Source organism: Ranitomeya variabilis, chromosome 5, assembly GCF_051348905.1.
Source record: "Ranitomeya variabilis isolate aRanVar5 chromosome 5, aRanVar5.hap1, whole genome shotgun sequence".
Taxonomy (NCBI): Eukaryota; Metazoa; Chordata; class Amphibia; order Anura; family Dendrobatidae; genus Ranitomeya; species Ranitomeya variabilis.
This window is the reverse complement of record NC_135236.1, coordinates 188,052,461-188,080,044: the sequence shown is the minus strand read 5'-3', so window position 1 is coordinate 188,080,044 and position 27,584 is coordinate 188,052,461. Positions and strand designations below refer to the sequence as shown.

Genomic DNA, 27,584 nt, shown 5'->3' with positions numbered 1-27,584 from the left:
TGGATGTCCTCATATGACCTGGAGCGTGGGAAAAAGTTCCCAGGCTGCAGTTCATGAGAACATCCAGCAGGGGCCCATCACCGCGACTCAATGTAAGTACAGATCACTCTGCTTTCCTTTCAGCACCCGGGGATTACAGGCACGAGCGAGTGGTTTATCGCAGCTCATGCCTGTAATATTAGTTAACCCCTTCAGATGGATTACCTCGTGGGACGTGATAGGACATCAGAGAGGGTATGTATATTGTGTGTTTATTGTTTTGCCAAGCGAGGGTGTTCCTGATGGATTGAGAGAGCAATAAAATACTAAAACAACCTGTTTGTTTCTTTCATTAAAATACTTTTAAATCATGTGTGTGTGTGTGTGTGTGTGTTTTTTAACCCTTTCAAACAATTGGATTAATAATGGATAGGTGTCATAATTGACGCCTCTCCATTATTAATCTGGCTTAATGTCACCTTACAATAGCAAGGTGGCATTAACCCTTCATTACCCCATATCCCACCGCTACAGGGAGTGGGAAGAGAGTGGCCAAGTGCCAGAATAGGCGCATCTTCCAGATGTGCCTTTTCTGGGGTGGCTGGGGGCAGATGTTTTTAGCCACGGGGGGGCAATAACCATGGACCCTCTCCTGGCTATTAATATCTGCCCTCAGTCACTGGCTTTACCATTCTGGCGGAGAAAATTGCGCGGGAGCCCACGCCAATTTTTTCCGCCATTTAACCCTTTATTTTAGCAGCTACAGTGCACAAATTTTGCACATACACATTACTAACATTAGTAGTGTGGAATATGCAAAAAAAAAGGGGATATGACATGGTTTACTGTATGTAAACCATGTCTCATATCATGTCGGGTTTGTGAAGGAGAGAGCAAAAGCTGGCAATTGAATTATCGGCTTTTCTGCCATCTAGCGCTGCATTAAATATAAATATACATATATAGGTGTCTCACTGACATATATATATGTATATACACACATTCTATGTGTATATATCTACTCTATTCTAACCTGTCAGTGTGATTTTACTGTACACAGCACTGATTTGCCGGCTTTTCAAAGGACACCGGTGCGTAAAAATCGGACAGCAATACGGATGTCATACTGATGTCATACGGATGATGCGATTAAAAATCGCATTGCACTCGCATGACACTCGCATGACAATCGCATACGTTACATCCGTTTTTTCGGTCCAGATTACAGACCGATTTGTCTCTCGGCAGTGGAAATGTACCCTTAGGCTGCCGTCACACTAGCAGTATTTGGTCAGTATTTTACATCAGTATTTGTAGCCAAAACCAGGAGTGGGTGATAAATGCAGAAGTGGTGCATATGTTTCTATTATACTTTTCCTCTGATTGTTCCACTCCTGGTTTTGGCTTACAAATACTGATGTAAAATACTGACCAAATACTGCTAGTGTGACGGCAGCCTTATCTGTGTGCTGTCCGTATGCAATCCGGTTTTTTTTTCAACAGGTATTAATCATTTACAGGACCATTACAGTTTCCTATGCCTCAGAACTGTAATTTATCCATAAAAATCGGACGCCACTCTACTATTCAGTATGGCTTGCGTTTTTTCTTTTTTTTGCACCATACCGATTTCAGAGTAAAATCACAGCATTAGCTGAGAAGAAACACATGCCTCATTGTATAACATTGGTCCGGGTGCAATCCAATTTTTATTTTTTTTCACGCCGGATTACCCTCTTCCGATTTATATGCCAGTATGAGCGAATCCTTCCACCATATAACGTACGAGTAAGAAAAGTTCCAAAAATGTATATCAGCCCATTCAGAAGACATTCTTTTCGCCGGCGTCTGATGCTATATGTCGCTGTTTCTGGTTTTTGTTGTATAGATAGTGCAGCTGAAATGGAGTCCACTAATGCAGTGTGATAAGAGCATCAACAATGTATATTTGGATTATTGTGATATGGCAATTTGACCATGAAGTTTTGCTTTACCTAAAATCTCTAAGGCCGGTTTCACACGTCAGTGGCTCCGGTACGTGTGGTGACAGTTTCCTCACGTACCGGAGACACTGACTCACGTAGACACATTAAAATAAATGCACATGTCAGCGTGTTTTCACGGACCGTGTGTGCTTTTGCAAAACACGGAGACATGTCAGTGTTCGTGGGAGCGCACGGATCACAGGGACCCATTAAAGTCGATGGGTCCGTGTAAACACATACCGCACACGGATGTCGTCCGTGTGCTGTCCGTTTCATTACACGGACAGCACACAGACCCTAAAAACGGACACACGGACATCACTCGGATCCCACACGGATGGCCTACGTGCACACACGAACACACGGACACGGATAACTCCGTTACCGGAATTACCTGGACGTTTTGAATATATCATAATGAAAGCACATCGATGGAATATTCCCGTGGCTGCGGAGTCTCTTACTGGTTTCGGATGGTGCGATATTGCTCTATGGAGCTCGTCAATCATATTGTTGTGGTGAAATCCTATTGTGTGAGGAGTTACGGGAACACAATGGAGCTGTGGATATTTTTCTAGTTGACTGTTGACAATTGTTGCCTTCCTATTACAGGAAACAGGTTATTTCCTGCATCATAGTTACATGTTCTTAGGAGTGAGAATTGCATAACTCAGCTTCTTGTTGTGTAGTAATATTTTATTATTAAATAAAATATGAAATGCCTAGAGATATGAATACCTCGATGCCTGCGTGGATGAGAATATTTTTATATTTTTTAATAGGGTCTCCTGGATGTTGAAGGTCAAAGTGCATAAACGTTGCCAACAGTGTGCCAACTCAATAGTTGCTAATCTCCTCAGACATTGACATCAGCATAAGGGCTCACGCACACCAGCGAATAATTGGACTTGTGCAATCCGATAAAAAATCTGATTGCACTCTGCCCAGTGTTATTCTATGGGGCAGTGCACTTCTGCAATTATTTTCTCATGCTGATTCGGCATGTACAAACAATGGCAGCATGCTGGGAATGGCTGCGAGAATCGGATTGCACACACCCATATAAGTCTATGTGTGCATGGGAAACCTCGCACTGCACTCCGATGTCATTCGAGTGCAGTCTGATTACCGCAGATGCCAGCAATGGATGAGATTGAAAAATGTATTTGTCAATCTCATCCACGCCTGTGGTCCGATTATCTCACTGAATTTCTTGATTTCTTTTAGTGTTTCTTAAAGCCAGAAAGTTGCCATTTGAAATGACTTTAGTTTTGTGCCATGTCAGTGATCTGATTTTTTTCTACAAAATTAAACAACTGAATGAAGATCCTCCAAGGCCGGTGATTCCATAATTTTTGCCAGGGGTTGTAAATAATTGCATGGCATACAGAGCCACAGTACAGCATCCAAATTTTAGAGATACATTACAATTCTGTAACGTAGGAAACTGTGAATGGTGTTGTGAATGATTAATAGCTGTTGTAAAAAATCGGATTGTATACAGATGATAAGGGAGAAAAAATCGTTACACTTTTCTGGATGAAACTCTGAACAAGTTTTTCTTATACACTTGTTTTAGCTTACCCTTTTTTAGTAGATTTATTTTTGCAATCCCACAGAATATATTTACCGGGGTGGTTGCAGCGGTGGTGCCATGGTGACATTTGCAGCGCTGTTTTCCAGATGGAAACATTTTTATTATCATTCAATTTTTGCATTGCAAAGGGAGACATTTCCACCTATATCCGAAGCTTTTGTCAATTTAAGCTGCAGATATTTTTTGAAGCACAGACATGAGATTTCTGAAAGTCCTTTAAAATATATAAAATACAAATCTTCTGCAAGTGAATACGCAATGGGTAATGTACCCTTCCTATGTTTCCTGAAGGCAACCTTAGGGCTCATACCCATCACCGTAAAAAAAAAAAAGGTCCGATATCATAAGTCAGACGAGTGTCATGCGTTTTTCATGCAAGTACAATCCTATTTTTATCACCTAGCATCCGATTGACATGCGTATGCAGTCCAATTTTAATATCAGATTTAGAAGTCTCTGTCATTTAAAGATAGTTTTCCAAGGAAATACTTTTCAATACATATATGCAGCTCAAAAAATAAAGGAAACACTTAGGGTATGTGCACACGTTGCAGATTTGCCTGCGGATCCGCTACGGATTCGCAGCAGTTTTCATCCGGTTTCACTGGTTTCATCCGGTACCGTGTAAATCTATGGAAAGCAAAATCTGCAGTGCACATGCTGCGGAAAATACCGCGCGGAAACGCTGCGTTTTTTTCCCGCAGCATGTAAATTCTTTGTGCGGATTTTACAGCGTTTTACACCTGCTCCTCAATAGGAATCCGCAGGTGTTAAAACGCAGGTGAAATCCGCACAAAAAAAAAGCAGGAAATCCGCGGTAAATCCGCAGGTAAAACGCAGTGCGTTTGGCCTGCGGATTTTTCAAAAACGATGCGGAAAAAGCCACACAAGAATCCGCAACGTGTGTGTGTATATATATATATATATTATATATATATATACTTATACTATATGTAGACATTTATTTGATCTATTCTATTCTAACCTGTGAGTGTGATTTTACTGTACACCGCACTGGGTTAGGTATAGGGTTAGGGTTGGGGCTAAAGTTAGGGTTAGGGTTGGGGCTAAAGTTAGGGTTGGGATTACATTTGGATTACATTTACGGTTGGGATTAGGGTTGGGATTAGGGTTAGGGGTGTGTCAGGGTTAGGGGTGTGGTTAGGGTTATGGTTAGGATTAGGGGTGTGTTGGAGTTAGGGGTGTAGTTAGGGTTGGGATTAGGGTTAGGGGTGTGTTGGGGTTAGGGATGTGGTTGGGATTAGGGTTAGGGGCATGTTCGGGTTAGGGTTATGGTTAGGGTTGGGATTAGGTTTTTGGTGTGTTTGGGTTAGGGTTTCAGTTAGAATTGGGGGGTTTCCACTGTTTAGGCACACCAGGGCTCTCCAAATCTCCAAATGCGACATACATGGCGTCCGATCTCAATTCCAGCCAATTCTGCGTTGAAACAGTAAAACAGTGCTCCTTCCCTTCCGAGCTCTCCCGTGCGCCAAAACAGGGGTTTACCCAAACATATTGGGTATCATTGTACTCAGGACAAATTGGGCAACAACTTTTGGGGTCCAATTTATCTGGTTACCCTTGGGAAAATAAAAATTTGGGGGGCTAAAAAATCATTTTTGTGGAAAAAAATTGTTTTTTTTATTTTCACGGCTCTGCGTTATAAACTGTAGTGAAACACTTGGGGGTTCAAAGTTCTCACAACACATCTAGATAAGTTCCTTGGGGGTCTAGTTTCCAATATGGGGTCACTTGTGGGGGATTTCTACTGTTTAGGTACATCAGGGGCTCTGCAAATGCAATGTGACACCTGCAGACCATTCCATCTAAGTCTGCATTCCAAACGGCGCTCCTTCCCTTCTAAGCTCTGCCATGCGCCCAAACAATAGTTTTCTCCCATATATGGGGTATCTGCGTACTCAGGACAAATTGGACAACAACTTTTGGGGTCCAATTTCTCCTGTTACTCTTGGGAAAATACAAATCTGGGGGCTAAAAAATAATTTATGTGGAAAAAAAATAATTTTTATTTTCACGGCTCTGCGTTATAAACTGTAGTGAAACACTTGAGGGGTTCAAAGTGCTCACCACACATCTAGATAAGTTCCTTAGGGGGTCTACTTTCCAAAATGGTGTCACTTGTGGGGGGTTTCAATGTTTAGGCACATCAGGGTCTCTCCAAAAGCGACATGGCGTCCTATCTCAATTCCAGTCAATTTTGCATTGGAAAGTCAAATGGCACTCCTTCTCTCCTGAGCTCTGCCATGCACCCAAACAGTGGTTTACCCCCACATATGGGGTATCAGCGTACTCAGGACAAATTGCACAACAACTTTTGGGGTCCAATTTCTTCTGTTATCCTTGGAAAAATAAAAAAGTGGGGGCGAAAAGATCATTTTTGTGAAAAAATATGATTTTTTATTTTTACGGCTCTGCATTATAAACGTCTGTGAAGCACTTGGTGGGTCAAAGTGCTCACCACACATCTAGATAAGTTCTTTAGGGGGTCTACTTTCCCAAATGGGGGGTTTCAATGTTTAGGCACATCAGGGGCTCTCCAAACGCGACATGGCGTCCTATCTCAATTCCAGTCAATTTTGCATTGAAAAGTCAAATGGCGCACCTTCCCTTCTGAGCTCTGCCATGCGCCCAAACAGTGGTTTACCCCCACAAATGGGGTATCAGCATACTCAGAGCAAATTGTACAACAACTTTTGGGGTCCAGTTTCTCCTGTTACTCTTGGTAAAATAAAACAAATTGGAGCTAAAGTAAATTTTTTGTGAAAAAAGTTAAATGTTCATTTTTTCCTAAACATTACAAAAATTCCTGTGAAACACCTGAAGGGTTAATAAACTTCTTGAATGTGGTTTTGAGCACCTTGAGGGGTGCAGTTTTTAGAGTGGTGTCACACTTGGGTATTTTCTATCATATAGACTCCTCAAAGTGACTTCAGATGTGATGTAGTCCCTAAAAAAATGGTGTTGTAAAAATGAGAAATTGCTGGTCAACTTTTAACCCTTATAACTCCGTAACAAAAACAAATTTTGGTTCCAAAATTGTGCTGATGTAAAGTAGACATGTGGGAAATGTTACTTATTAAGTATTTTGTGTGACATATCTCTGTGATATAAGGGCATAAAAATTCAAAGTTGGAAAATTGAGAAATTTTCAAACTTTTCGCCAAATTTCCGCTTTTTTCACAAATAAACGCAGGTAATATCAGAGAAATTTTACCACCAACATGAAGTACAATATGTCACGAGAAAACAATGTCAAAATCGTTTTGAGGCAGAAAACACAGCAAAACCTGACACCTGCAACATTGTACTGTAAATCACTTTGCAGATCTGCAGCGTTTCTGCACGGAAAAAAACGCTGCGGATCCGCAGTAAATCCGCATCGTGTGCACATAGCCTAAGGTTAGAAATGTAACATGATTTTCGGTGAAACAGATCGAAAATTCTTATGAAAATCAATGGGATTGATTTGATGTCTTACTTTGTACGGGTTCATGAATATAGTGAATGTTATAGGCTCTGTGCACACGATGCGCATTTTGCTGCGGATCCGCAGCTGCGGGTCCGCAGCAGTTTCCCATGAGTTTACAGTACAATGAAAACCTATGGGAAACCGAAAAAGCTGTGCCCATGCTGTGGAAAAAAAAAAGCGCGGAAACGCAGCGGTTTACGTTCCGCAGCATGTCAATTCTTTGTGCGGAATCCGCAGCGGTTTTACACCTGCTCCATAATAGAAAACCGCAGGTGTAAAACCGCAGTGGAATTCGCACAAAAAACGCATTAAATCCACGATAAATCCACAGGAAAACCCAGTGGTTTTGCCCTGCGGATTTATCAAATCCGCTGCGGAAAAATCCGCAGTGGACCATTCTACGTGTGCACATACCCTTAGAGTAGAATCATACGTAGCCCCCCCAGACTCAGGGGCTCGAGAGTTTAACATTCCGATCACAGCAAAACACGATGATGCAAAGTGCTGGAATATCTGGACTGGGTGTGACCTGTGTGAATCATTGGCGCCTTGTGGTCTTTATTTTATTGACCCTGTTCAAAGTTCATGAAATGTCAAGTTGTAAAGTTTTGAGGCACAAAGAATTAACTTCCTAAGATTTTTTTTTTGTGATCATTAGCAGTCGCCTCTTGTCACCTGTGCACTGTGTGACCTGGGATCACAAGGCAAAGCCAAATTTTGTCTTTAGTAGTGTCGATATCATCTAAAAGAAATGGACTTTACTGCTATTATACAATGTGCATGGTTGTCTTTTATAACTGCCATAGTAAAAGCGTGTGCAGTAATGAAAGCTAGGGTATTTTATGGGCCAATGAAGGTAATTGCACAATTACTGCTGCCAATGCCGCTGGTATATATCACAGTACTGGTCTAACATGTAACGCAAATATTCAACACCAGCGATCGCAACGTTCCACAGAATGTGAACAATTACACATGCGATTGTATTTTTCTTTCTTCTAGGTATCCTGGAAAATCCTATTTCTTTTTGTGGTATAGACACAGACAGCACAAGACCCCTGTGCAATTAGAGTATATGGGCCCCCTGCTTTACAATAGCTGAACAGTGTATACCCCTCTCCTAGTAATTGTGAGATATAAAATTCATCCTTTAGGCCACGTTCAGTATTTTACCTCAGCACTTGTAAGCCAGTGCCCATCAGCGGGGCATCTGTGTAATAATGTTACCCATGAACACAAGAATATGTGCACACCGGGTCATTTTGTTGAGTTTTTGGAGCAAAAACTGGGTGGTTTTTTGAGAAGTTTTGATTTGCTTTTTTTTTAGGAGGATTTTGGAGAGTTTCCCTAAGTTTCACCTCCAAAAAGCTGAGTTGCCAAGTTTTTCTAGGCAAAGCCACTTCAGAACAATTCCAGCAGACCTTTTCTTGATGCTGATGGTAGTGCTGCCATCTTTAATTCTGAACCTGCCACAGTATTGGTAAGCGGCCCAAAGGATGAACATGCTGTTTCTTTTAAATGCTTCATGGTTTCCGAGCCCTGAAAGCAGTAACAGATTGAACATGTGCACAGCAATGTCGTTTTTATATTGCTGTTCACTATTTTCATTTTTTTGCGTGGGTTTGCTGTTTCTGCATTTTTTTTTAACCATATTTGTTGGAGAACTCCTGATAGTTGGAAGCCATTACTGTTTAGCCTGAGCCTTCTCTGTTTGTGTGCCGTGTTTCGCTCTTGTTCTTGCAGTATGTCATATAACAGCTGTGAATCTGAAACATGAATACAAGCTTGGCAGCGCGAGCTGTCAGGGGAAATATGGCCTACTTACTAATCTAAAACAGGATTGGGGCCAAGGAGAGGCAACCTATATGAGAAAAGCACTTCTTGTTGATCTAACAATCAGTAAATGGACAATTGTGTTGGAGGTCTAAAGTCCCCCATAGACACTAGGTCTCTCCCGACTCCCCCATTCACAGTAACGCTCGGCTGCATATTCATGTGTTGTCAAATGGAGAGAAAACCACCACCAGACAGCCCCGACAGCCTCTTATTGTTAACAACCAGGTCACGTGTTAAAATGGTTGACAAACACATATAGTGACTGTAGATTACCAACAATTGACAGCGTGCAATACACACAGTGTCAAGATTTTCCTATATACCCCAAGCAGGCAAGCGGTCACGTGACTTCTCATATGTGATTTGCATGCCTCTAGTCATGCGCTGAGCAGATTCTCTTCTGGAAGTCACTCATCGTGTGATTATACATATGCAAATCCCATATAACCAGTCACTGATTGAACTGGAAAGCAGAGCATTGATATCACACGTTATTAAAATTCCTCATGATACAGTCACTGCAGATATTGCCGCCTGACATAGAAAACCACTTTAATTCCTAAAACATATCTTGTGGCATTTTTGCTTGCCACTCTGGAAGCTCCATGTGATTGTTTTATTTTCAGTGGAACCACAATCAAGTTAGAACCTTTTAGTGTTTGCAATATCATCCGCTGTAATGTAAAAGCAGTAACGCAAGCAGGAATCCAATGGACAGTGATCTCATAAGGAAAAAAAGAGAATTTAGAAACTATAGAATAGGGGTTGACTGGTCACAAGATCCACAGGATAGGTAATCTGTAATCTGTTATATTTATACACATTGGACAAAGCTGCGAAGCATGGTGCCATTCAGTATGTAGCAGCCGCTGCTGTGTCCTGCAGAACAGCTGGTAGATGGAGCTAATATCGGCTGATAGTAGTGGTGCCGCGTCTCACTCTCCCACCTATCAGCTAAGGAGAGGTCATCAGTGACCTGTGGGAAGAAGTTAAGGCTCTGTTCTCATCTGAGTTGGACAAGGTCCTCCTGTCACGTACACTGGAACACGTAGTACAGCATGTTGTTCTACTACCTGCAGTAAAATCCCGGTTACCACTGGTGTTTAGTGTACCTGGGATCAGGCACTGCCTTCATTTTAGTATTTCTTTTTCTGTAAAAGAAGAGAAGTACAGAAATACTGGTGTCAGTGTGAACATTGCCTAAGATAAACTGTGTTAACCCAAGTACAAAGTTTTCTTCACAGTTCTGATATTATTTGCCCGTTGTATGTAATGAGGACGTTATTCACAAAACAATAGCTCTTCTGGGACAAACCATTTGTAGAATGATCTGTTTCTCATCGAGTCACAAAGTCAGCCAGGCTTTATAGACGTGCATGCTTCTTCTCCCTGCCTGGCACAGCACCTGCTCCTGTAGCTTTTCCATTTTATATACCAGTTTCTACAGAATTCAAGACGACGTTGCTGTAAAAATGTACACAAATCCCATAACCACAGTAAACCATGGTGTATTGCTGCGGGATCCTGAGTCATGTCCACATGCTGCTTTATGGCCGAGACTGGAGATCCACTTTCACATTGTTTTACTTGTGCGTTTGGTAAATGTCATTGCTGAGAAATGAAATGTAAAGAAACAATGAGGTTATGTGCACAAGGGGAGACACGAAAACGTGACAGCAGCCAAAGCCAGAACTCTGGCCGAAGACAAATACGGTTCTTTTATCCACCCCAGGCATTTGAGGAACGTGTGGGGGAGTTGGAAATCATATGTAAACTGGAAGTTAACTGTGGGAGCACCGCAAGAGTATCAGATTATGTAAGGAACTAGATGATGGCCCGATTCTAACACATTGGGTATTCTAGAATATGTATGTATGTATGTATGTATATAGCAGCCACATAGTATATAGCACAGGCCACGTAGTATATAGGAGCCATGTAGTATATAGCAGACACGCAGTATATAACACAGGCCACGCAGTATATAACACAGGCCACGCAGTGTATAACAGTGGCCACGCAGTATATAACACTGCCCACGTAGTATATCAATGCCCACGTAGTATATAGCAGCCACGCAGTATATAACACAGGCCACACAGTATATAACACAGCCCACACAGTATATAACACAGCCCACACAGTATATAACACTGCCCATGCAGTATATAAGTCTATGAAGGTACAGATGATTGACCTCGTGGAGACCAAAATATCCAACACCGCGGATACACCATCACGTGTTTCTCAACGCAGTGATCCAGAACACTGCCCCAATATGCAAATGCATGTAGAGTAGCTGCGGAGACACCATCACATGTTTCTCAACGCAAGCAGTGAATAGCCAGGCCTTTCCCCGGGAAGGAACAACCACGGGAAGGGCAGCATCCGATAAAGGAAAACACCCAATAAAGGAAAACCACCTATGCCAAGCATGGTATCCATCCACAGACAGCTGTTTCGGGGTTTTCGCCCCTCATCAGTGTGGAGTAGGAAACTGGCTATTAGGAGCAGTGCCTAGTAAAAGGCTATGAAGGTACAGCTGACTGACCTCGTGGAGACCAAAACATTCAACACCGCGGAGACACCAACACGTGTTTCTCAACGCAGTGATCCAGAACACTGCCCCAATATGCAAATGCATGTAGAGTAGCTGCGGAGACACCATCACGTGTCCTGCTTGCGTTGAGAAACACGTGATGGTGTCTCCGCAGCTACACTACATGCATTTGCATATTGGGGCAGTGTTCTGGATCACTGCGTTGAGAAACACGTGATGGTGTCTCCGCGGTGTTGGATGTTTTGGTCTCCACGAGGTCAATCATCTGTACCTTCATAGCCTTTTACTAGGCACTGCTCCTAATAGCCAGTTTCCTACTCCACACTGATGCGGGGCAAAACCCCTGAAACAGCTGTCTGTGGATGGATACCATGCTTGGCATAAGTGGTTTTCCTTTATTGGATGTTTTCCTTTATCGGATGCTGCCCTTCCCGTGGTTGTTCCTTCCCGGGGAAAGGCCTGGCTATTCACTGCTTGCATTGAGAAACACGTGATAGTGTCTCCGCAGCTACTCTACATGCATGCAGTATATAGCACAGCCACATAGTATATAGCAGCTACGCAGTATACAACACAGACCACGCAGTATATAACACTGCCCACATAGTATATAACACAGACCACGCAGTATATAACACAGCCACGTAGTATGTAACACTGGCCACGTAGTATATAGCAGCCACGCAGTATATAACACAGGCCACGCAGTATATAACACTGCCCACATAGTATATAACACAGCCCACACAGTGTATAACACTGGCCACGTAGTATATAGCAGTGTGGGCACCATATCCCTATTAAAAAAAACCTTAAAATAAAAAATAGTTATATACTCACCCGCTGGCGTCCAGCGAAGCTGTCCCGATCCGTGCGCAGCTGCCGCCAGCTTCCGCTCCCAGCGCTGCATTGCGAAATTACTCAGATGACTTAGCGGTCTCGCGAGACCGATAAGTCTTCTGGGTAATTTCGCAATGGATCTCTGGGAACGGAAGCTGTCGGCAGCCGCACGTGCATCGGCGGTCAACGGAAGGTGAGAATAGCAGGTTTTTTGTTTTTTTTATTATTTTAACATTAAATCTTTTTACTATTGATGCTGCATAGGCAGCATCAATAGTAAAAAGTTGGTCACACAGGGTTAATAGGAGCGTTAACGGAGTGCGTTACCCGCTGCATAACGCGGTCCATTAACGCTGCCATTAACCCTGTGTGAGCGCTGACTGGAGGGGAGTATGGAGCGGGCGCCGGGCACTGACTGGACGGAAGTAGGGAGGGACTAATTCTCGGCCGGACTGTGCCCGTCGCTGATTGGTTGCCGCCTGGCTGCCGCGACCAATCATCGACACGGGATTTCCGTTACAGGCAGACAGACAGACAGACGGAAGTACCCATTAGACAATTATATATATACTAGATTGTGGCCCGATTCTAACGCATCGGGTATTCTAGAATATGCATGTCCCCGTAGTATATGGACAATGATGATTCCAGAATTCGCCGCAGACTGTGCCCGTCGCTGATTGGTCGAGGCAACCTTTATGACATCATCGTCGCCATGGCAACCATTATGACATCTACGTCGATACTGTGCCCGTCGCTGATTGGTCGAGGCCCAGGCGGCCTCGACCAATCAGAGACGCGGGATTTCCAGGACAGACAGACAGACAGAAAAACCCTTAGACAATTATATACATAGATATATAGATTGTGCTACTTCAGGGTTATCTGCTCTCAAAGCATTGAAGAACTAAAAATGCAGGCTGTGCAGAAAACTCCACTTATCCATATCTTTGTCACAGAGGTCCAGAAAGCTGAGAGATGAGTTTTCTGCCATTTTTCTCTCACTGGTAACCTCTACTATACTGTAACGGTACTTTGGTGCGCTGTATTCAAGCTTCTTGGATGTTGCAAATTTTGGGAATACTGAGCAGATGGGAATTAATGTTAGGCCACCGTCACAATTTCAGTATTTGTAACCCAAAACCAAGAGTGGAACAATCAGAGGAAAAGTATAATACAGGTGCATCTCACAAATTTAGAATATCATCAAAAAGTTAATTTATTTCAGTTCTTCAATACAAAAAGTGAAACTCATATATTATAGAAAGTCATTACAAACAGAGTGATCTATTTCAAGTGTTTATTTCTGTTAATGTTGATGATTATGGCTTACAGCCAATGAAAACCAAAAAGCCATTATCTCAGTAAATTAGAATACTTTATAACTAGTGTTGAGCATTCCGATACTGCAAATATCGGGTATTGGCCGATATTCGCTGTATCAGAATTCCGATACCGAGTTTCCTCTCCTTCAGACCCTGGGAACCATCCAGGATAGCTTCCGATATTTGTGTCCCATTGACTTGCATTGGTATCGGGTATCGGTATCGGCGATATCCGATATCTTTTGGATATCGGCCGATCCAATCCGATACCGATACTTTTGAATATCGGAAGGTATCGCTCAACACTATTATAACACCAGCTTGAAAAAATGATTTTCACATCTGAAATGTTGGCCTACTGAAATGTATGTTCAGTAAATGCACTCAATACTTGGGCTCCTTTTGCATTAGATAGGCTACTTTCACACATCAGGTTTTTGCGGCCATGCTGATTCCGGTGTCGCGCCGGAGCAACGGATCCGGCGTAAAATGTGGAAAACTGATGAAACGGATCCGATTTTCCGCTGGATCCGACTAGTGGAACAGGCGAAAAACCAGATCCGTATCATCAGTTTTGCATCCGTTTCTTCCATTTTTTTATCCATTTTTTGACGGATCCGGTTCTTAAAAACGCCCCTGGGAGGCTCCCAAATGTGATTGGCTACTGAAAACCTATATATACAGTGTTCCTACACCCCATCTGTGACAGGTTGTAGAGGAGCAGGTTGGAGAGCAAGATGGACGGCATTATTGCGAATATTCTGAAGATTAACGTGGATTTTATTGTGGAGGCGAATCGTTTGAGAGCGATTGTTCTGGAGAAGGAGCAAGAGAGACAGCGCATTATGCGTCTGCGAGACGTATTGCCAATTCTCCATTTCACCAGCGGAGCGTCTGATGGTCACTCTTCGGTAAGTCATTTTATTGTTATCTCCTCCTGTTAAAGCAACTTTAATGTTGTTGCTGGTAGTTTTTATGAATTTTTTTTATTGTATCTCCTCCTGCAGCTCTGTTGCTTGCTGTCTTGCTGGCTGGTAATGAGTGAGGGCCTCACTGGCATTGTTTATATATGTTTCCTGGGGGCCGGCCAATTGGTTCTGAGCATGCTCAGATTTAAAAAAACAGAATGCGGCTCCGGATCCTTCTTTTTCCGGATCCGGCGCATTCCGGCGACCATAGACTTGCATTGTAGCAAAAAGCCGGAAGCGCAGACAAAAAACGTTACTGTAGACAATTTTTCCAGATGCCGGAATGGAAATTTTCTCCAGATCCAGAAAAAAACTGAAGGAACAGTGGGCCATGCGGCGCAATCCGGCGCTAATACAAGTCATTGAGAAAAAAACGGATCCGACTTTTGATTTTGCCGGTTCCGGTTTTTCAAAAAAGAGCCGGATTGGGCCGGATTGAAAAAAACTGATGTGTTAAAGTAGCCTTACTGCATCAATGCAGTGTGACATGGAGGCGATTAGCCTGCGGCACTGCTGAGGTGTTATGGAAGCCCAGGTAGCTTTGATAGCAGCCTTCAGCTCGTCTGCATTGTTGGGTCTGGTGTCTCTCATCTTCCTCTTGACAAGACGGTGTTGCTTCATAACTGGACAGGTTGATTTCGCAGAAGCGTGATTGTCTTGGAGTTACATTGTGTTAAGTGTTTCTTTTATATTTTTCAGCAGTGTATATTTATATATACAGTAGAGGGTATAGTATTAACTGCTGCTGCGGAAACTCCTTTTGCAGAGGAAGCAGTAACTTCATATTAATGATAGAGTAGCAGTCACATTAGCGCTAGTCTCTGCCGGGTTTCCATTGCTTTGTGACAAGAAGGATGGCATAGTTCTATAGGATTAGCTGTAAATAGTTTGCATTACAGTAAGGAGCAGAAAAGAGAAGTATTTTACAGAAAGTATTTGTGTATTCTGAGCGTGCGTCAGAGCAGAAGACCTGTGCATGGAAAGCGTCCTGTTACTAGGAGCTGCAACTCTGATTTACACACAAGTCATTTCAGATAGCTGTAATATAAACTGTCCCGTCTTCAGGGTAATTACACCACTTCTGTTGTACAGGCCGATTTCAGTGTTCCTGGCCTTTATTGAAGTTATTGGGTTCAAGGCAGGACTGTTCTGTTTGGACAGGTAGTTTGTATAGTGTATTTAGTATACAGGGGAAGGCAAATGTCGATGCCCAGGTTTAGACTGACCATGTGAGGCCATGTTCGCGTGTTTGCCACTTGTTTTTTTTTGCTGCTTTTTTATGTAAATTAAAAGCTGCTTTTTACAGTACCAGCAAAAGCTTCAGAAATATCATGCACACACATTTTTTTTTCTGACTAAATTGGAAAATTGTTGTTTTATTAAAAGCTGCAGGATGTCACTTTTTTAGTGCTTTTTCAATGTTTTTTCACCCATAGAAAGCAATGAGTAATTGGGAAAAAGCAGCAAAAACGCAGCAAACATATTGCCATCAGTTTTTGCTGCGTTTTTAGTGGGAAAAAAAGCAGGTACAGCAGGATGTGAAACAAGTTTATTTTTGTGATTTTCTCAAGTTTAAACCAAAATGTGTTGGTCTCCTCACACTAGAATGGCAGATAGGGTAAAGGTACCGTCACACTCAGCGACGCTGCAGCGATATAGACAACGAGTCGATCGCTGCAGCGTCGCTGTTTAGGTCGCTGGGGAGCTGTCACACAGACAGCTCTCTCCAGTGACCAACGATCAGGGGAACGACTTCGGCATCGTTGAAACTGTCTTCAACGATGCCGAAGTCCCCCTGCAGCACCCTGTCAGGGCCAGCAGAGCACAGCGGTGACGTCACCGCTGTGCTTTGCTTTACTGCCGGCACTGACACATTCAGTGCAGGAAGCTCTGAGCAGCAGCGCGTAACCTGTGGACGCCGGGGGACGTGACAGACATCAGAAGGCGAGTATGTACTGTTTTTTTACTTTTACAATGGTAACCATCGGGTTACTAAGCGCGGCCCTGCGCTTAGTAACCCGATATTTACCCTGGTTACCATTGTAAAACATCGCTGGCATCGTTGCTTTTGGTGTCAAACACGACGATACATGCCGATCTGACGACGAAATAAAGTTCTGGACTTCTAGCTCCGACCAGCGATCTCACAGCGGGATCCTGATCGCTGCTGCGTGTCAAACACAACGATATCGCTATCCAGGACGCTGCAACGTCACGGATCGTTGTCGTTCTCGTTGTAAAGTCGCTCAGTGTGAAGGTACCTTTAGTACAGCTTAATTAAATTAGTGATACTGTATGTGTCAATTGTTACAATTCTAATCACTGTCACTTTATGAGGTAATAGCTCTGGAACGCTTCAACGGATCCCACTGATTCAGAGAGTGTTTTTTTCATGACATATTGTACTTCATGTTTGTGGTAAAATTTCTTCGGTATGTCTAGTCCATGTTGTAGAGGTTAGACTGAGGGCTCATACTCACTTGCGCAAAACTCGGATGAGTCTCGCATGTTCGCTGCCGGCAGTCAGATCGGAGCGCACAGCCGCATAGGAATACAGGCAGTCGCATAGGAATACATGCAGTCGCATAGGAATACAGGCAGTCGCATAGGAATACATGCAGTCGCACGCTCCGCTCCTCTGTGCCAGGAGCAGTGCCGGGTATTGCCGTGCGAGACTCATCCGAGTTTTGTGTGAGTATGAGCCCTTAGAGTCTGACTGATTGAGTCTGTGGACAGGAGCCTTTTATAAAGGTGACTATGTAAGACCGCCGTCTTTAATGCAGGTAACGAGTTGATTAGGAGCGTCTAACTGGTCTGTAGGAGCCAGAACTCTTAAGCTATGTGCACACGTTGCGGATTAGGCTTAGGAATTTTTTGTGGGGATTCTGCATCTCTTGGCAGAAAGCGCAGGTGCGGATTTTACGCGTTTTTTGTGCGGATTTTGTGCCGATTTGCTGTAGATTTTTTGCGGATTTCCTGCGTTTTTTACCCCTACGGATTTCTATAATGGAATGGGTACAAAAACGCTGCAGATCCGCAAAAAAGAAATGACATGCTCCTTCTTTTAATCCGCACGGAATTTTCCGCACCATTAGCACAGCTTTTTTTTCCTCATTGATTTACATTGTACTGTAAATCACTTGCGGATCTGCAGCGTTTCTCATTATGGCTTACAACAAATATTTACTTTCTAAATGTTGTATATTTGATTAGAAAACCTTTGCAATAACAGTGGCTCATGTCTGGACCCAATATTAACTCTCTATAGGGTCAACTATTGTTAACTCATGTGAACTGGAAACGCTATGTGAAGTGTGAACAATGTTAGGTATGCCACAGTACTTGTTGGGTGCACAGTACACTTCCCAGGGATTGGTTATGCTGCGGATACGCAAAGAAGTCATTTCAGTTTGTGCAGTTTGAACCAGATTCCTTGTGTGAAGCCACCAGTGGGATTGCTCTGTGCACACCATGTCAGCTATATTAATAAAATATGTATACAGCAGTATGAAATAGAGCTGGCTTCATCTGCTCATTGACTTTAACTGTAAAAAAAACAAAACCAAAAGAATTCATAAAATTCAAATTTGACAGATTCGCTCAAAAGCAGCTGGAAAATTCAATTTGCATTGAATATATTTGATACAAATCAAATGAGCCCCAATTGCTGTTCATTAAATAAGTCATTTCTCGTGTTTGAGATTTCCTGCTCCTAAAATGTAATAAATGGATGGGAGGAAATGAAATAAAGCAACTCATGCTCAACTAGCCCCTCATCTGTCTCCCGTTTACTGGAGGACGGTCTCGCCACTCTTCTCCTGCCATCAGCTAAGCCTCAACGTTTTTCTAGTATGAAAAAAAAACAACAATTGATGTTTGAATGTGGCCTAACAGAGCTCAGAGCAAAGGGACCCGTTTGAAGTTGTAGGCAGAAATGCTGGGAGATTTAATAAAGTGGGTTTGCGGGTAAAGGTATTTCATCTTCATCAGCTATCACTGGGTTAAAATAAACTCAGTTGTTGCTTACACTCCCCTGATGCAAACAGTGGTCGCCCTGCTGCTGCACCAATGTTGATTGAATGTCAGAACTACAGTGCATGTGACTGCTGCAGTCAATCATTGAACTCATAGCTTGTGTCTAAATTTGCAGAGTTGCTGAGACCAGTGATTGGCTGCAGAGGTCACACATGCATGAGTCGTGTTGTCACCACTGCACTTTGTCAACAAAGACTGGAGCAGCGGCAGAGAGATATTGATGCAGCAGGTAAGGCTACTTTCACACTTGCGTCGTTTGGCGTCCGTCGCAATGCGTTGTTTTGGTTAAAAAACCAACAGAATGCTGTAGATAAGCCCCTGATGCCGGTGGGCTTAGCTCACCTTCGATTTGGGCGGTGACAGGTTCCCTTTAACGGACAGCCTTTATACCCAGCAGTCAGTTTGGGGTGGGGAGCAGAGCTGCAGACGTTGAAGCTCCTTATGAATACTTTTAGTGGCTCTCCTCTCAAATTCAAGTAAGTGTTATTGACAGGACCAAATACGCAGCTTAACCATAACATATGTAGTGCTGCTAACTCTGCTGTACTGCTTGTTCCCCACCCTCAATGCTGTAGATAAAAGGTGTTAATCACACTCAGGTCTGCTGTGCTCCAGCACATGTAATCTGTTTGCAGTGAGGAGAGCAGACTGTCATTATATCTCATACTGAGCCTGTTACAAGTTATTGTGGTACCGTGATCTTCTTTCCCCAGTGCGTTTCTGCCTGCTTACTGCCTGCTGCTGCCTGCCTGCTTATGATTGCTCAAGGTTAGAAATAAAAGTACAAGCCCCCAGCGAAATCTCTTTGGTAACTTAATTCCCACTTGGACTTTAAAAAAATAATTGTTTAGGTGCCAAATAAATTGACTGCTATTATCTCCACAATGGAGAGAGGCAAAATAAAAAAAAGGTTTTATTTTTATTATGTAACACCTATTATATTGTCTGTCCGGTTCAACGTGAATAATTTGGTGAAAGGTTGTGGTTTTTGTTATCAAGACAGATCCTTTATAAGCAGGCAGAGGGCTTTCCACTGTAACTCATGGCCCAGTGTACCACATGTACTATAATGGGCTGGGGTCCTAGATTAGATATTGCTCTAGCAGCTCTCCTCTATGCATATTATGGGGGTCTAGAGCATTTTGGCAGCAACTTATTTGCAGAACACATCTAATGTCTTGGCACATACTGTAATTGTTTCTGCGGTATGTTAACATGTTTTGAAAGCCCTGTACAATTGAATGGGGCAGTTGCAGAAACATGAATATACTCTAAGTGGTCAGATTAGCTTTTCAGGAGTCGTGAAAATCTGGATAGGATCCCGCATTTAAGCAATAATTGTCATTTTGTGTTACCCACTTCTCAGAGGAAAACACAAGCGATTACATTTACTGGTGATTTTATATTATTGTAGGAGGAAATGCTCCTCGTTTCACTGGACTGAATGGCTTTCATCAGCTTTTATAAATGTGTCTTTCAGCTAACTAAACGTTTAATCATTATCTAATAAACCTCATTTCCATGCCTGAATGTAATGAAGACAAGAGCCATCTATTATTCTCATTGATCAGCGACACGTGAAGTTGCTGATCTTGCTGACTCAGGTAGCTGTAGGGTGTACTTAAACAGATGTGCCAGCTGCTCATACAAGCACACTAAAATTAAATGCAGCTTATATGTGCACACGTGCAATGTGTTGGCATTTCCATCCAACTACTGAGCATATGAGCTTGGCATACGGAGTCTCTTTATGATACACTTCATGCTATAATACACACCATCATATCTCTCTCTCCTCTCTCTCTCTCTCTCTCTATATATATATATAATCTATATCCTGTAGTAAATGCATTCGGATCATTTGTGTATACTCATTCTAAGTGTATGATGATCACTTTAAATGGTTTTGTTCAACAATAGTTTGTCCTTTACGATCTCAGATATTTCATACATAGATTGTGCCTTGAGCAACGTTTTGTTTCTTGACCATGGAGTGAATTACCTGTATGATGGACTCCTTGCTAGAGATGGGTTGCATTTTACGAAAACAGGAAAACATATTTGGTAGACACCTTGCTACGCTCATCAGAAGAGCTTTGAAGGGAATCTGTCACCCCATTTTTGGCCTATAAGATGCCACCGCCATCTGGGGCTTATCTACAGCATTCTGTAATGCTGTAGATAAGCCCCCGATGTAACCTGAAAGATAAGAAAAACAAGTTGGATTATACTCACCCAGGGGCGGTCCCGGTGCGGTCCGCCGGTCCGATGGGCGTCGCGGTCCGGGTCCAGCGCCTCCCATCTTCATACGATCACGTCCTCTTCTTTGCTTTCTTTCACGGCTCCTGCGCTCTTTTGAGGGCAGAGCAACGTACTGCAGTATGCAGGCATCGGGAAAGGTCAGAGGCCCGGCGCCTGCGCACTGCAGTACTTTGCCCTCAACAGGGCAGACAAAGTACGCCTGCGCCGGAGCCGCAGAGTGATGACAAGAAGAGGACGTCATCCTATGAAGATGGGAGGCTTCGGACCGGACCACGACACCCATCAGATCGGACCGCCCCCAGATGAGTATAATCTAACTTGTTTTTCTTATCTTTCAGGTTACATCGGGGCTTATTTACAGCATTACAGAAATCTGTAGATAAGCCTCTGATCGCGGTGGCCGCAGCTTATAGGCCAAATATGGGGTGACAGATTCTCTTTAAACTAGAGAAATATGGGATGGGAATAAAATGGCCAGAAAAAAAATATGCAGCTTATTAATTATTTTGAGAATCATTCTATTAGAAGTGGAAAAATGAACAAAAACAACAAATTCTGAATGAAAATAGAGGAGCAAGAGAAACCGACTCTACAAACTAAAATGTGTCTATACAAATGCACAAAGCATGGGAAACAAACAAGAAAAATTGGAGCTGCTAACACAGCAAGAGAGATATGATGTCATATTGATGATACACATGATTGTAATACAAACCTTGATGGCTACTACTTATTTATTAGAAACAGGATTAACAAGAGGGGAGGATATGTTGCATTGTGTGTTAAGAAAATGTAGATTTTTACAAAGATCCAAGCTTCAGAGAATAGTTGCTCTGCAGAAACTGCTTGGGTAAGAATACAAAGAGAGAAGAACAGAAAGGTCACTATTGTAGGTGTTTGCTATAAGCCACCTGGACAGACTGAAGATATAGATGAACTCTGTCTACATCACATGGCTCTGTTCTCAAAAAAGTACAACCTAGTGATAATTGGAGATTTTAAATATCCAGATATTTGTGGGAATCTTTGTTGTGCAAAAGTAATGGTTAAAAAAATTCTGATCTTCTCTTGCTGACAACTTTGTCTTTCAAAAGGTAGAACAGAGAAGAACAGGCTCTGTAATCTTGGACCTAATTCTTACCAACCGGGAGGAATTGGTTGAAGAAGTAAAGGTTGCTGGGAATTTAGGAGGCAGCGATCAGGCTATCCTCAATTTTTTTTATTACAAGAGGAGGAAGACCAGCGAGATCTCAGACTTTAAGTTTGGACTTTAGAAAGGTATATTTTAATTGACTCAGAAAGAGGGTTGGAAAGGTCCACTGGCTGGATGTTCTAAAGGACAGAAATGCCAAAGAAGGATGGGAGATTTTGCTGAATTCAATTCTCAGTGCACAATCAGTAACGATCTTAAAAAGAAGAAAGAATTGGAAGCATTTAAAGAAACCAGGATGGATGAACACAGAACGTAAACAATTATTATAAAGGAAAAAAGAAATGTATATTTAAATGGAAAGAAGGGGGCATATCTAAAGAAGAATATAGAGAATAAAGAGTTAGCAGAGGAAATTGCCGAACCATTAGCCACAATCTTTGAAAAATCCTGGAGAACCGGATAAGTCTCAGAAGATTGGAGAAGGGCAAATGTTGTCCCTATCGTCAGAAAAGGAAAGAAGATGGAGACAAGAAATTACAGGCATGTGAGCCTTACTTCTATTGCAGGAAAGATCGTTGAGCAAATTATTAAACAGCATGTACCTATGTAAGTACTTTGATAAGAATACAGTAATTAACCAGAGCCAACATAGGTTTGTAGCAAACAAGTCATGACGGACTAATCTAGTTTCCTTCTATGATGGAGTCACTGTATGGGTGGATCAGGGAAATGCAGTAGATATGGTATATCTCTACTTCAGCAAAGCATTTCATAAAGTATCTCATACTATCCTTATTGAAAAATGACAAAGTGTGGTATTGACAAAGCTGCAGTTAGGTGGATTCATAACTGGCTCAGTGATCATACTCCGAGTGGTAATTAATGGTTGGACATCCAATTGGAAGAGTGTTTCAAGTAGAGTACCACAAGGCTCTGTCCTTGCCTGAGTGTATTAACAGATGTATTAACAGAAGCATACAGTCTAGATCACGTGAAGTCATTATTGCCCACTACTCCTCTTTTGTCAGACCTCATCTGAAATACTGTGTCCAGTTTTGGGCACCACATTTTAAAAAAGACATCAACAAACTGGAGCAAGTTCAGAGAAGAGCAACCAGAATGGTGACCGGTCTGCAAACCATCTCCTATAAGGAACGGTTACAGGATTTGGGAATGTTTAGTTTGCAAAAAAGAAGACTGAGAGGAGACTTAATAGCTGTCTACAAAAATATCTCAAGTGCTGTCACATTGTAGAAGGATCATCTTTATTCTCATTTGCACAAGGAAAGGCTAGAAGCAATGAGATAAAACTGAATGGGAGGAGACACAGATTACATATTAGAAAAATTACGTTTTGACAGTGATGGTGATCAATGAGTGGGACAGGCTGCCACGAGAGGTGGTGAGTTCTCCTTCAATGAAAGTTTTCAAACAGAGGCTGGACAGACATCTGTCTGGGATGATTTAGTGAATCCTGCTTTGAGCAGGGGGTTGGACCAGATGACCCAGGAGGTCCCTTCCAACTCTATGATTCTATGATTTTTTCTTATAAAAGATCTAGATAAGGGAACTGAAGGTAAACTAATCAAATTTGCAGACAATGCAAAACTAGAAGGGATAGCTAACACTAGGGAAGGCAGAGAAAGGATTCAGAAGGCTCTAGATAAGCTTTAACAACGGACAGCTACTAATAGAATGGTCTAAGTCTACATCTGGGCACAAAAATTAAAATTACATCTAGAGAATGGAAGGAATAGAACTAAGTAACAGCATGTGTGAAAAAGACTTGGGTATACTAATAGATCACAAACTGCAATAAGTCAACAGTGTGATGCAGCAGCAAAAAAACAAAAACAAACACCATTCTAGGATGTATTAAGAGAGCAGCATAGAGTCTAGATCACGTATAGTAATTACCCCATCTACTCTTGCTTGGTCAGGCCTCATCTGGAATACTGTGTCCAGTTCTGGGCACCACATTTTTAAAAAGACATTGAAAAAATTGGAGCCAGTTAGAGAAGAGCTGCCAGCATGGTGAGCGGACTTCAAAGTATGCAAAAAGCAAGACTAAGAGGAACTTAATAGCTGTCTACAAACATCTGAAGGGATGTCACAGTGTAAAGGGATCATCCTTATTTTCATTTGCACATGGAAACGTGAGAAGCAATGGAATCAAGCAGAAAGGGAAACGATACAAATTAGATATTAGAAAAAACTTTTTGACAGTGAGGGTGATCAATGAGTGGAACAGGCTGCCCCGAGAGGTGGTGAGTTCTTCAATGGAAGTCTTCAAACAGAGGCTGGACAAATGTGTCTCAGATAGTTTAATGAATCCTACCTTGAGCAGTGAGTTGGACATGATGACCCTGGAGGTCCTTCCAGCTCTAACATTCTATAATTCTATGATTTGGCAGCTTTTATACATTGTGATTATATTCCAAGATCATCTAACATTGGATCCGCCATTCACGGGCAGTTAGGAAATCAAATGAAAGAACGTGAGTGCAGCAGGAGGATTTGGCCACAGTTAATGGGCACATTCACTGGCAACCTGAAAGCACAGAGCCTTCCCACTTGCAGGCTGTTCTCAGAAACAGTTTCCTAATGAAATAGGTTGCTTACATATTCAGGTTAACTTTATCACCAGGAAGAGCACTATTTGATATTGCTGGAATATGCCATTAATGTACATTAGTATGGATTGTGGGATGTAAGTATTTCTGGGCTACTTATAAAGGTTCTGTCAGCTTTCCTGTTTTGGTAAAAAATTAATATTACATAATTAAATATTTACTTACATTCTCCATTAAATACCAATGTTGTAATTGCGTTTTTTTTAAGAATTTCTTTTACAATACCTATATTTCTCCTGGAAATGTATGAATACTTTGACAAATGGGATTTACCACTTCTTTTATAAATAGGGTACACCGTCAGACTGCAAACTTGCCCATTGGGCTTTGGTGGGCTTTAGCATCTCTTTAAGGGACATTCATAGTGATGGACCTCACGACCGCTATTTGGCCCCTGTGTTGTTGGGAATCCTGTGATGAAAAGTTCCTTCACCCTGCTCTGGTGTCTCGATATCAACTGTATCTGCACCCTGAGGATGCAGATATCCTTGAATACAATGGTAGGGGAGGGAGCGGATGGCTCCCTCCTCTGCCATTTAGCCTGTGCGCCTGAAGCTCGACTCAGTAGGAATGATGACGTCATTAGATAACGCCTTCTGTGCGGAGCCTCAGACCTCACATTGTAGAAGAACGTGTTGGTATGGGTGAACACGTGAACCATTGTAGGATCCAAAAGGGTCACACACAATAATGACAGAAGCGTCTTGTTGTATACCACCAAGCAGAACGGAAGGTTTAATATGTAACTGTTGTTTCAGGAGGACCTACAGCAGAATCTCTGTGTCTGCTTCTAGCCCCTCCACCTTCCCCTCTACATACAGTTGTGTGAAAAAGCGTTTGTGCCCTTTCACATTTCCTATTCTTTGGCATGTTTGTCACACTTAAATGTTTCAGATCACCAAACAAATTTAAATATTAGACAAAGATAGCACAAGTAAACACAAAATGCAGTTTTCTAATGAAAATCTTTATTATTGAGGGAAAAAGAAAGCCAGACTTACAGAGCCATGAGTGAAAAAGTGATTGACACCCCCCCTAAAACATAAATTAACTGTGTTTTTTATCCATCTTTGGGAAGCTGAGTTGAAATTACCCAGCCACACCCAGGCCTGATTATTGCCACACCTGTTCTCAATCAAGAAATCACTTCAATAAGACCTGCCTGACAAAGTGAAGTAGACCAAAAGATCATCAAAAGCTGGACATCATGCCACGATCTAAAGAAGTTCTGAAACAAACGAGAAACAAAGTAATTGAGATCTATCAGTCTGGAAAAGGTTCTAAAGTAATTTCTAAAGCTTTGGCACTCCAGTGAACCACAGTGAGAGCCATTATCCTCAAATGGTGAAAACATGGAACAGTGGTGAATCTTCCCAGCACTATCTGGCCAACCAAAATTGCCCCAAGATCGCAACGATGACTCATCCAAGAAGTCAGTATCAGAAGTCACTATCGACCCTTCAACGAATCTTGCAATATGACTTAGGATAAAAGCCAAATCAGAATCTCACTTCGCAGACACAGTGTTTCAGGATATTGGCCCTCGTCAGTGCAAAGTATGAGAACTAATTTTGCTAAGTGAGAGGTTCTGCACTGAGGTCTAAGAGGTAACGTTTTTCCTTGTGGAGAGTGACATGCCGGATCTGGCGTGCCAAGGTAAGGAGGCTTATTCTCTATGCAATGCTCATCTGGGAGTATTGCACGGCAAATAAGCCTCCTTACCTTGGCATGTCAGAGTATGTCACTCCACAAAGAGAAACACTAACCTGCCACAACAAAGGAGTAGTCTATTGCATTAGATGCCCGTGTCTGAAATAGTACATCAGAAGAACGATTTACACAAAGGTAGTTTAAGGGGGAATGGAGATCATTAAGAAACATTGGAGAAGGGGTAATTTCACACCTCTAATGTCAGAGCCGAAAACAGGTGACTCTTTCAATTGAATACTCTCAGACCCACTGGCCTAAATAGTGAGAGAGAACTTTTTGCATTTGACCACTACTAAACCATCAGGAATCCTGATTAGGGGTAACCATAGGTCATCCAAGACTGTGAACTACTGGTCGGCCGTAATTCCCGAGGAAGGAGGATGCTACCTCCGAAACACGTAGGATAGCTGACTACTGTTTTTGCCCATAGGGAAACATATAGCAAGTGACGTCACGATTTCTGGAAGCAGCAGTCTTTTTTTCATCCAGCGTGTCTCAATTAGTACAGCCGGCCTGAGCTCTAGAGACACCAGAACATGACGGACCTAGGTGTGAAAGGCGAATTATCACTCAGGGGATCCTTTTCATGCTCCACCACTTCCATTGCTGGTCTACCCACAGGTTGGCACAGGGGATTATACTTACACAGGCACAGTGTATCCACTACACCCTCACAGAGGATACCTTTATATCTGCAGCCTCGGCCATATGGAGATGAACTAGCGCAATTAAATTGTATTCTATTACTTTTATGGCACCTTTCACGCACACGGGCAGGTAGTTTGACGTCTTATGCGACTTATCATTCTTCAACAGGGAAAGGGATAGCACTATTGCAGTGTATGGATTCTATACATATGAAAAATGGATATCAACTTATTGTTTAGGATAGGTCCAATGAAAAATAAAAACTTAGATTTTTATTTTTGTTCCATTTGTGACTGATTTTTTTTTTTTTTTTTTAAGTAATGGACCTGTTACAAGCAGATGACAACTGGACATGTGAGCAAAGCTTTAGGCGTTAGTGGATAAAACTGTCATGTGTGCTTCATTATTTTATTCTCCCAATATACTACCTGTCCTAAATGCCTTTTCTGGTTGAAGAGCGGTGTTGCTGCACAGAACTACGCTGGCATTGGTCAGATGTGACTCTTCAGTAATTTTGTAACTTTTTGTTGGCTCTTCAGTAACTTTGTAACTTTTTCTTTAGG

At 42.3% G+C, this 27,584-nt stretch overlaps 1 protein-coding gene across 1 annotated transcript in view; it reads left to right on the top strand.

The window, feature by feature from the left end:
• The window catches only part of SH3GL3 (SH3 domain containing GRB2 like 3, endophilin A3), a 112,511-nt gene that overhangs the window by 10,738 nt on the left and 74,189 nt on the right, over positions 1-27,584 (top strand). The gene's annotated exons all lie outside the window — the stretch shown is intronic.